Source organism: Schistocerca cancellata, chromosome 1 (genome assembly GCF_023864275.1).
Source record: "Schistocerca cancellata isolate TAMUIC-IGC-003103 chromosome 1, iqSchCanc2.1, whole genome shotgun sequence".
NCBI lineage: Eukaryota > Metazoa > Arthropoda > Insecta > Orthoptera > Acrididae > Schistocerca > Schistocerca cancellata.
In genome coordinates this window covers 541,848,120-541,860,394 of record NC_064626.1, presented here as the reverse complement: position 1 = coordinate 541,860,394, position 12,275 = coordinate 541,848,120, and positions in this window count along the sequence as shown.

Genomic DNA, 12,275 nt, shown 5'->3' with positions numbered 1-12,275 from the left:
CAGGAACCGCGGTGTTGGCCGTCGAATGGCGCTAGCTGCGCAGCATTTGTGCACCGCCGCCGTCAGTGTCAGCCAGTTTGCCGTGGCATACGGAGCTCCATCGCAGTCTTTAACACTGGTAGCATGCCGCGACAGCGTGGACGTGAACCGTATGTGCAGTTGACGGACTTTGAGCGAGGGCGTATAGTGGGCATGCGGGAGGCCGGGTGGACGTACCGCCGAATTGCTCAACACGTGGGGCGTGAGGTCTCCACAGTACATCGATGTTGTCGCCAGTGGTCGGCGGAAGGTGCACGTGCCCGTCGACCTGGGACCGGACCGCAGCGACGCACGGATGCACGCCAAGACCGTAGGATCCTACGCAGTGCCGCAGGGGACCGCACCGCCACTTCCCAGAAAATTAGGGACACTGTTGCTCCTGGGGTATCGGCGAGGACCATTCGCAACCGTCTCCATGAAGCTGGGCTACGGTCCCGCACACCGTTAGGCCGTCTTCCGCTCACGCCCCAACATCGTGCAGCCCGCCTCCAGTGGTGTCGCGACAGGCGTGAATGGAGGGACGAATGGAGACGTGTCGTCTTCAGCGATGAGAGTCGCTTCTGCCTTGGTGCCAATGATGGTCGTATGCGTGTTTGGCGCCGTGCAGGTGAGCGCCACAATCAGGACTGCATACGACCGAGGCACACAGGGCCAACATCCGGCTTCATGGTGTTGGGAGCGATCTCCTACACTGGCCGTACACCACTGGTGATCGTCGAGGGGACACTGAATAGTGCTCGGTACATCCAAACCGTCATCGAACCCATCGTTCTACCATTCCTAGACCGGCAAGGGAACTTGCTGTTCCAACAGGACAATGCACGTCCGCATGTATCCCATGCCACCCAACGTGCTCTAGAAGGTGTAAGTCAACTACCCTGGCCAGCAAGATCTCCGGATCTGTCCCCCATTGAGCATGTTTGGGACCGGATGAAGCGTCGTCTCACGCGGTCTGCACGTCCAGCACGAACGCTGGTCCAACTGAGGCGCCAGGTGGAAATGGCATGACAAGCCGTTCCACAGGACTACATCCAGCATCTCTACGATCGTCTCCATGGGAGAATAGCAGCCTGCATTGCTGCGAAAGGTGGATATACACTGTACTGGTGCCGACATTGTGCATGCTCTGTTGCCTGTGTCTATGTGCCTGTGGTTCTGTCAGTGTGATCATGTGATGTATCTGACCCCAGGAATGTGTCAATAAAGTTTCCCCTTCCTGGGACAATGAATTCACGGTGTTCTTATTTCAATTTCCAGGAGTGTATTAGAGGCGACAGATTAGTTTAGTTCTTCTTTTCTATGAAACAAAGGAAGTTCCTTAGAGACGTATATACTCCCCACTCCTTTTTCTGTCTAGATGCTCGTAAGAACACCATGTTTATATCTCTGGCGTAAATACAATTAATAAGCTTGATAATGAATTTCCAATGATGTGCAGTGGTTAATTAAAATGATGTCACTGAGTAATAACCTGCATCTAACCCTAAAATGTTCGTTGATCTTGTTTTCTAATGAGTAAAGGTAATTTACAATTTATTGAGTACAGACTTTAAATATTACTAATTTTCCGCACAGGTTTGTTATTCGTTTAGCAACCTAATTCCGCTGGCAAACGTAACAGGCATCGATGTCCCATGTGAAGATTCCTTGCAATCAGAGCGCAATCATATGCTTCCTTCCCCTTAGGACCTGATGCATAAATTATTTTACAACGGGAGTCAGTATCACACCTACTTGAGGCACTTCTGACTGTATTCTTGGCCTTGATGAACACTTGCCATCGAGGTCAGCCTACTGGGTTCGATTTCTTAAGAGATCTTCGAGCCACTCACATAACTGGGAACCTATTTCGTATGCTCATACGTTCGTGAACCGTCTGGAGCGGTGTAATGTGTCAAACGATACCAGAAATATAGAAATATGGAATTTCCAATTTCCCTTCATCCATAATTCGCATTATATCACGTGAGAACGGGCAAGCTGAGTTCGCAAGGGTGATGTTTCCTAAAACCGTTCTGATTCATGGACAGCAGCTTTTCGGACTCAAGGAAATTTATTGTACTCGAACTAGATTGTGTTCAACAATTCTGCAGCAACCAGATTTTAAAGATACCGGTCTTTACTTTCGCGGATCCGTTTTTTTTAGTAAAGTTATATGGGAGTCAGTTACGCTTTTATTCCAGTCGCTTGGGACATTACGCTGGAGGAGAGATTCACGATAAATGCAATCTATGTAAAGGGGCAATGCCACTGACTACTCTTTGTAAACCGAACTGATGTTCCATATGGACCTGCCGATTTATTTGTTTTCAACTCTTTCAGTTGTCTCTCTACGACAGCGATGCCTATTACTGTGTCATCCAAATGAGAGTCTGTATGATGCTCAGGCGACAATATGTTTGTACGATTCTCCTTTGTGACGATTTCTTAAACGGGACATTTTAAACTTCGGCTTCCCTGTTCCTGTCCTCCGCTTCCACACGATGCTGGTCAGTTAATGACTTATGCCCACGGACGATTTGACATAGGACCAGAATTTTTTCGGGTTCTCTGCCAGATCTTTTGCTAAGGTATAATGGTAGTAGTTGTATTCTTTGCACGTACGTCGTTTTACAGACTCACAAACCTCTACTAAGCTTTTTCTGTCATCACTTATGCGTTCTCTTTCGAATCAAGAGTTTAACGACCTGTGTTGCCTCAGCATTTTACAAGTTTTGTTGTTAAACCACATGAATCTTATCTATCTTTAATACACATACAACACACATATTTCTCCATAGCGCGATTTACAATCTACTTGAACTTTTCCCTTAGCACCTATACGTCCATCATACTGGAACCAAATGATGTCAATTCATTGACTAAGTGAGATACCAACAACTACTTACATGCTCGTTTTAGCAGAAACACTTCCCTTCTCTAATGTTTCGATAAATATCTACAGTTTCGTTCCTGTAATGTGCAGCTAGAGTCATCCTAAACAAATACTGCCCATCAGCAATGCGCAGCGTCAGTGGAAAGGTTCGATTTGTTTCCCCTTACAAAAAAATGTTTTAAATTAGAGTTTTACATGCCCATTCGAGAGAGTAGTCCTATATCAGCGTAAGGCGATATTCGTTTTATCGATATCTATTAACACGCAGAATAAAATAAGAAGAATAACCAGTGCACCTGCAGTGACAGAGTAAGGCTGCCCCACTCTGTCTGTTACCACCATGCAGCAGCACTACTCAGTCTCTGTTCGACTACGCTTATTCTTCGGGTTTTACTGTCCCTGTTAAGACATGCCAATAAAAGAAGTATGGCACTACACTTTTCTGGGGCCGCACTATACTATACTTGGAACGTAGTATTCTGTTTGAAATATGATTTCGTTTATAATGGGAAAGAAACTGATATTTACTAATGAGACTGTGGTTCACATGAAACGTGATGAGCAATATTTGTTTCGACTAATTCCAAGTATAGCTACACGTCTTGTCTCACTTGTCTCAATCTGCCCCTGTTTGCAGGCAAGTCAGGTTAGCGATTTTAGGGGGCGATACTAGACGGTACAGCATTGAGCCTATAAACCGTGAGCTAGAAGCTCTGCAGTCCTCGTATTATAATGAAGCGTCCTCTTTGCCATACGTCAGTTATTAAAAAGATGTAACCAGAAAATTGCCTTAACTACTATGTGGACCATGACACAACATTCTTAAGATCAAACTGTTCGTGACTTCAAAGCTATACGACAGCTGTCGGCGCTATTCTCGAACAAATTGTTGTTTATGTGCTTACTTTAGACGACTAGACTACAAAGATTTTTAGTCCATATGAAACAAGAGAAAGCGGACACTGAAAAAAACAAATTTTGTAAGCAGGAGAACGTAATACTTTATTTCTAATTATTTGTAGTGAATGTCCCCAAGCAAGAACTGAGAGTTGGTACATTCATTAACTGGCCGCATTCTAGTTGTACAATCCTGTATCGTCGAAAGCTATCGGCGAAGCACAGAAGTTCTTACATAAATTAATAATTTATTTGCACTTGGTAGATTCGTCCATTACGAGAATGAATAGAAGTGGTGATAATGCAGAACCTTGATTGGCGACGACTTCCCCATCACAGTCTGCATCCATCAAGGTTTTGCATTATCACCACTTCTGTTCATTCTAGTAATGGACGCCGTGGCAGCTGACCTGCATCGGCCATTACCATGGACCCTACTTTATGCTGACGACGTGATGCTGGCAGCAGAAAACAAGCTTGATTTGCAGAGTCAAACTCAAAAATGGAGTGACCGGTTGGCGCTACACGGTTTGCGCCTTAATTTAAAGAAAACAGAGTACATGACACGTACAGACATGAAATGGGAACCATCACGGGTCATAGCGAAGATCTGACCCGTGTCAGCAAGTTTAAGCACCTTGGTTCCACGATCACTGTTGACGGCCAACTTACCGAAGAGATCAATACTCCAACTCAGGCAGCCTGGATGAAGTGGCGAACAACAACTGGAGTCATTTGCAACCGCAAGATGAAAGATAATTTAAAATCAAAAATCTATCGCAGTGTCATCCGACCAGTCGCCTTGTATGATTGTTAAGTGATGGCCGACTACAGTTGGACAGAACGTCGCCTAAGTGTAATGGAAACGAAGATGCTAAGGTGCAGACCGGGCTTCACTTACTTAGATCACGTTTCCGATGACAGCATTACGAAACAGTTTGGTGTTGCACTGGTCCAAGACAAGATTTGTGAGAGTCGTCTTTGCTGGTCTGGGCATCTTTTTCGGGCCGGTGATGACTATGCTGCCAGGACCTTACGATTCATAAAGACCTTAAATGCACCCAGATGCAGCCCGTGATAGAGCGAAATGGAAACAACGGATGCAGTCCTGGACTGTGCGGCTGGTCCCGGCGGTGGTTCGAGTCCTCCCTCGGGCAGGGGTGTGTGTGTTTCTCCTTAGGATGATTTAGGTTAAGTAGTGTGTAAGCTTAAGGACTGATGACCTTAGCAGTTAAGTCCCATAAGATTTGACACACATTTGAACATTTGGAAACAACGGACCCATGTAGTAGACCCCACAGTCACTTGGGACAAACGCTGAAGGAAAATAAAAAGATTTGTCCTGGGTAGATTGTGTGTTAATTTTGCAACTACCTGTACAAATAAACGTAGCAACTATATTTCATTAAGCCAATACGTACGTCTTCCAGTTGACAAGTTCAAATGTTTCAAATGGCTCTGAGCACTATGGGACTCCCCTATAACTCGGAACTACTTAAACCTAACTAACCTAAGGACATCACACACTTCCATGCCCGAGGCAGGATTCGAACCTGCGATCGTAACGCTCGCGCGGTTCAGACTGTAGCGCCTAGAACCGCTCGGCCACCCCGGCCGGTCCAGTTGACAAGTGTTTGGATACACCTTTTAGTGGTTTTCGAGTTACTAATCTCCTAACTTACTTCCGTAAGGGACCTTCAGTATTCTCTAGAACAGAAATTACAGTGCTGAAAACCATTTCCATTGACGTTATCTATTAGCTTAACATTCGATCTGCGTCTATAATGCGAAATGAACTTTCTTCCTGCGACTATATCTTCCAGAATAAGTCCTTAAATACAGTTTTTTTCACTTCTGAGGGATAATATTATTCAGTTATCTATCCACCGATACTGTATTATCACATCAAAATCCTTTTTCCCTTGAGCATTTCAAGTTTAGGAATTCTAATCGGGAATTGGTTTACTTCCATATAATAATATTTTTCCATATATTTCGGCAGAGGAGTTCATAGTTATGACCTCTGAGAAATGTTAGTGTATGTGAAAAGTCTGTCTGTTCCTAACAGAGTGTTTCTGACGTCATCTTCATCCTAAAAGACTCGATAGTGGCCATAATAGATCTTTCACGCTGTATGGTAATGTGGACCGCTTTGAAGCTTCCTGGCAGATTAAAACAGCATGACAGACTGGGACTGCTCTTACCGACTAATACACTGAGACGAGGCATTCAGTTTGAAACGCTTTTCTTTTAAGTTTCAAACCTTTGACGTGGAAAATTCGAATCAAGACGGCCAAATCATTCTTTCACAATATGACTCCTCCTAGGTAGGCTAGTCCAGGTATGCATGCAGGTTCCTTCAGTCTGAGAAAGCTAGAGAGCGGCGTTGCAAGAATTAAAGAAATTCATGGATGTAATCATACAGAAAAGCCGTAAGGTGTTTACGTCACCGCTAAGATGTTTAACAAAAGCAACTGCTTTTTGTAGTAAATAATTATTTTTTCCAAGTACACCTAATGCTTTTAAGTAAGATATTAACTTGATTATACTGCAGACTCGAATATCATCAAATGAGAACCATTCACTGACCATCTGTACTGTTACCCTTTGTCGGTTATTTGCAGTAGCAGCTGAGAGGGTTTCATGATTCCTACAAACCTGTACTTATATAGTGACGAATCTTGTCAATCGTGTGATATGCTTCTTTAACAACGGACTGTAAGACATAAGAGTTCTGAGATAAGTTAAACACATTCGCAGTTCAAGAGCACTGTCTTTCTGCTGGCAATACACTATTTCATTGCAACGTAGACATGTAACACCGCTCAAACAGAAGTGATCTGCAAAGCGTACTTTTAAGATTTTTACCTTGATTCTTACAGCGCATGTTGTGATGTTGAGGGCTCCAACGTACGAGACAGTCTCTGTATAACGAAGACTGTTGCAGTACTTATTCCTTATTTCTCACAACAAGAGAGTTTAAAGTACATTTCCTGACGTAAGAATACAGTGCGTTATACATGGTGGAGCAACCAAAAGTTGCCCAGATGAGTGGGTTGGGTTGGACGTGAACATATGCGTATAATCACACCCCGTATCGCGTACACCATGTGTACACCCGCCATGAGATCCATACCGGCTAAGAGCGTGTGACGGGCTTGTGAGTATGAGTGCAGCTGTGATAAAGAGGACGATGGTATTCACAGTAGAGTAGCGGGTGTCCATTTCGGAAAGTTACGTGACAAGAAACCCGTGCGAACGGTGTGAATAGTTGTTTGCTGACAGGTTCAGTTGTGTTAAAGTGCCAGCAAACAGTGCCATGCAAAGCATAGTCCGAAAATGGTATCAGATAGGACCTGTTTTGAAAAAGTCAAAAAACATTCAGAAACGTGGCTGAATACACCATAAAATTCTTCAGAATCCTAGAAAATCAACCCGACACCTGTCGCAAGAGACCAGCATATCAAGCTGGTCATGCGGGCGATTACTACACCTGTACCTGCACATGCGTCGCTACCGACTGTCTGTTGTTCACGCATTAAAACCATTAGTTGCTCCTCAGCGCCGTCAGTTTTGTGAGTGGCTATTCACTGAGATAACAATGAATTGCTTGTATATGGATCTGTTCTTTGTCTGATGAAGCCTGGTTTCAACTGAGTGGTAATATCAACTCACAGAATCACAGGTTCTGGGCAGCGTGAAATCCGCATAACTTCCACGAAAGAGCACAGTATGATCTGAAGGCTGGGGTTTAGTGTGCAGCGTCTACATGAAAGATTATTGGTCCCATCACTGGAGCCCTAAAGTTTAAGGTGTAACGCAACAACTCTTACACTCCTCAAGAAGTGCAGCAGAACATTCGAAAGAGACTGCAGCAATTTCAATAGTCCAACTTCGATCAATCTTCAGCACCTTCTCGAGCAGCGCCCAAAAGTGCCAAGAGATGAATGTTGGTCGCTTTCAACATCTGCTGATGTGAGATTGATTCTGTATTTCCTTTTCTCTGCTGTGCTTCTTTGCACGCTGGAACTCTGTTCACCCGACCACTTTCATTTGCCCAACCTGTAGTTCGGTGTATTCTGGATACGTGGCTAACGCTGACATGAGCTTATTTGGCATTGTCAAGATAGACACTCGTGCCACTTATGAGTTAATAGTTTTTATGAGTGTGTTGCAGAGGGGTCGTACTGAAGTTCTTAAGCTGTGCGGACCGGTCACTTTATATACGCACCACTTAGTTTCGAGACAGCATATAGATATTCACCTATTTAAAATGGGTGGATTTAATGACGAACAGTATAGGAACTTGAGATGTGTTGGGGTTTTGGCGACAAGATTGGTTTGAGTGGTTTATCTATGTTTGAGTGACGCTCAAGATCATATCTATTCTGATCGTTCTTGAACGTGGTGATAAACTCATGAGACAGTAAATATTTTCATTAATTCGGTAGGGAAATACTAATCAAAGCAGTGGCTTACTTTGGAGTGAGAATGAGAACCTTAGAGTAACAGCATGAATTACACCAGATGTTCATATCAAAATGTCAGTGGCCTTGAAGAGCAGTAAATGCACTGTACGTAATCGGCATGTTCTCACCAGTAAAACTAAGTTGTAGTTTATTGGAAGCTAATTCATGGAATACGTCTTTCTGTTATATGTGAAATACAGAATACGAACTGAGTGTGAGCTTCCTCTCAACATCTTCTGTTAATGTGACTGATGCCTCTGCTACATAATTCGCCAAAATAATATTAATTAACTGGAAGGGAGTATTACAATGAAAGGTAATCACACGCAGTTCTCTTAAGAATATGCAGCAATTAATCTCCGAAATATCACTTGGATAACGTCAATACCTAGATGCATGAATTGAATTTGGGACCAAGAGGAATAGTCACACAGTGAATAAAACTGGTAATTAAACGTTGTGTGATCCAGCTCTGAGCAACACTAGCTTTTTTTTACTTTTGAATATTAGTGAAAGTGACATTTAAAATAAAGGTTCAGTCAACTACAGGAGAAGGAATAAACGTGAAATGATAATGATGTATACAGATATACCATTTATGGAGAAAAGGTCATTCACACAACATGAAGACAACATTTAAGGTCTCCCAAAATTTAATAATTTGGAAAACACCTCTGTAATTGCTCTAGGGATTCTGATATATTCACTAAGACATATAGTGACTTTCGAGAGAGGTTTGTGTGTATAATTCATAAACAGTTTGTGCTAATTTACTATGCTATAGTGAATTAAAGTCGCAAGTCGCACTTATTGGTCTCCATGTGAAGGACAGTCTCAGGAAGTACTGTGAGGACTTTGAAACAATTTTCACCAGTGGAGGGACTGATCCACGAGGGTAGATTGTGTGCATACTTTATAAACATTTCGTGAAAACAGGCCAAACAACGACGATTTAAAATCCCCGGTCCCGATTTTTGTCGTTGTGTGAAGGCAAAACAGAGGAACCACGGTAGCGATTTTGATGCGGTGCTCACTAAGCTCACTAATACAGTGATATTTGAGGTAACTTTGCGTATATAATGTTATCACCACTACGCTTGACAAGGTGTCCAACTAAGGTATCTAGTGCTACCCGCGAGTATCTAGAGAGTGTAGCTGGTATCTAGGGCGTCCCTCCAAAGAATGGTTTAAAATGATTCCAATGGCTCTGAGCACTATGAGATTTATCATCTAAGGTCATCAGTCCCCTAGAATTTAGAACTACTTAAACCTAACTAACCTAAGGGCATTACACATCACACAGTTCCATGCCCGAGGCAGGATTCGAACCTGCGACCGTAGCGGTCACGCGGTTCCAGACTGAAGCGCCTAGAACCACTTGGCGACAGCGGCCGGCCTTCAAAGAATAGTCAGACTTATTTGCTCTGGTGTTTCACCAAGTAGTTGCAATTTCGCTTTTGCAATGTGTGGCTGGAATCAGCCCAAAGAAATACCATTCATCATATCTTTCGCGTTAAAAAGGAAATGGTTTTCGAAGTCGAACTCTACGTGCCCATTCGTTAGAGGGGTCCCTCATTAATGTAGTGCGACATTAGGTTTATCAATGTGCGTCAACAGGACAGAAAAACACGAAGATCAGCCAGTACTGCAGCAGCGGCTGAGCAGCACTGCTCAACGGCGGCAGCAGTCAGTGGGGGCAAGGGTGACGCGCCAGCCGCTGCTGGAGAGCTGTTCATTTTTCGTGCTTTTATGTCCCTGTTAATGCATAACGATAAAACAGATATGGTATCAGAATAATTTGGGACTGATCTCTTGAATGTCCACGAAAAACTCAGCTTTAAAAATAATTTTCTTTGTAGCGGGAAACAAACGGCAGACGGCAGAGCGAGTTCGGCGCCTGTTATAGCCACTTCCAGGCACCTGACTTTAGCGACTGTCGAGATTGAGCGCCGTTATCTGTGACAAATTTCCCTACATTTCCATTCACATCCATTAAACGTTTATTGTATACCAGAAAAATGTGTCTTATCTGTTTAATGTCTCACACGTCTTCGTACTGAACATTGCTTACGAATAGGCGACGTGGTGTTGAAGCCAAGCGGCTCTGCTGAACCCGCAAACAACCCTTGGGTCATTCTATTTGTGAAAATCGTGTCAAAATATGTACAGTTGTTCCTGAGATTAGCCTTCACATACAGATATAAAAAATAATTCAGGGAGCTATATAACATGTATGGATGTTTTCATAGCTGCGGAGGACTTACATTTATCATAGTTTAGCCATTTTGGACGAAATATTTATACATCATATAAAATAACGTCCTCACACAGTTCATACAAACGACAGACCACAATTTATTCCATTAAAGTAATTATTGTTGAATACTGTAGTGAGTACATGACTCGCACTTCTTAGAAATTTTAAGCGACGGAAATGTGTAATGGTGATTGATTTCAATCTATTTTAAATTAGTTATCTTTTTTTTAAAAAAGCGGAAAATTAACTTTTTTCTCCCTCTTCCAACAGAAAAACTGTTGCCTGAACTGTGCCCCTGAAATAAGAATTACCTTCACACATTTTAAAAAAATCTTTAGATGTTGGTTGTCAGAAAATTACCACTGGATTTAGCTGATGAGAAGTTTCTAACAATGAATGTACTTCGGCTGTCACTTTTTAATAAGAGAGTGTTTATCCCGTGTATGTCACAGGCAGACTTTCTATCAGTTTTTGTTCAATTTAATTAGGTGGTAGACCATCAAGGACTGGGTATTGTCTGAGTTACTTCTCAAACAGTAACCAAACTATGTTCTCATACATAGCGACACGTTAGTAGTTTCTAACAACTGTGAGGGTATAACTAAAGAAAAGTATCACAAATACACTCCTGGAAATTGAAATAAGAACACCGTGAATTCATTGTCCCAGGAAGGGGAAACTTTATTGACACATTCCTGGGGTCAGATACATCACATTATCACACTGACAGAACCACAGGCACATAGACACAGGCAACAGAGCATGCACAATGTCGGCACTAGTACAGTGTATATCCACCTTTCGCAGCAATGCAGGCTGCTATTCTCCCATGGAGACGATCGTAGAGATGCTGGATGTAGTCCTGTGGAACGGCTTGCCATGCCATTTCCACCTGGCGCCTCAGTTGGACCAGCGTTCGTGCTGGACGTGCAGACCGCGTGAGACGACGCTTCATCCAGTCCCAAACATGCTCAATGGGGGACAGATCCGGAGATCTTGCTGGCCAGGGTAGTTGACTTACACCTTCTAGAGCACGTTGGGTGGCACGGGATACATGCGGACGTGCATTGTCCTTTTGGAACAGCAAGTTCCCTTGCCGGTCTAGGAATGGTAGAACGATGGGTTCGATGACGGTTTGGATGTACCGTGCACTATTCAGTGTCCCCTCGACGATCACCAGTGGTGTACGGCCAGTGTAGGAGCAATTCGGCGGTACGTCCACCCGGCCTCCCGCATGCCCACTATACGCCCTCGCTCAAAGTCCGTCAACTGCACATACGGTTCACGTCCACGCTGTCGCGGCATGCTACCAGTGTTAAAGACTGCGATGGAGCTCCGTATGCCACGGCAAACTGGCTGACACTGACGGCGGCGGTGCACAAATGCTGCGCAGCTAGCGCCATTCGACGGCCAACACCGCGGTTCCTGGTGTGTCCGCTGTGCCGTGCGTGTGATCATTGCTTGTACAGCCCTCTCGCAGTGTCCGGAGCAAGTATGATGGGTCTGACACACCGGTGTCAATGTGTTCTTTTTTCCATTTCCAGGAGTGTATGTCACTGAATGTCTAATTTCTGTTTGTGGTTTCAGGACAAATAAAAGTTATAACCCTTGTCTGCTACACGATACCTTTCTAAACGAAGCATCCGCGCCAACTTCTCGTAGCTGAATTGTGGTCAACTTGCTTACCTTCTGTCTTCCAAAGATGATTCGAAGTAGTCATCCCAATTGATTTCATCAT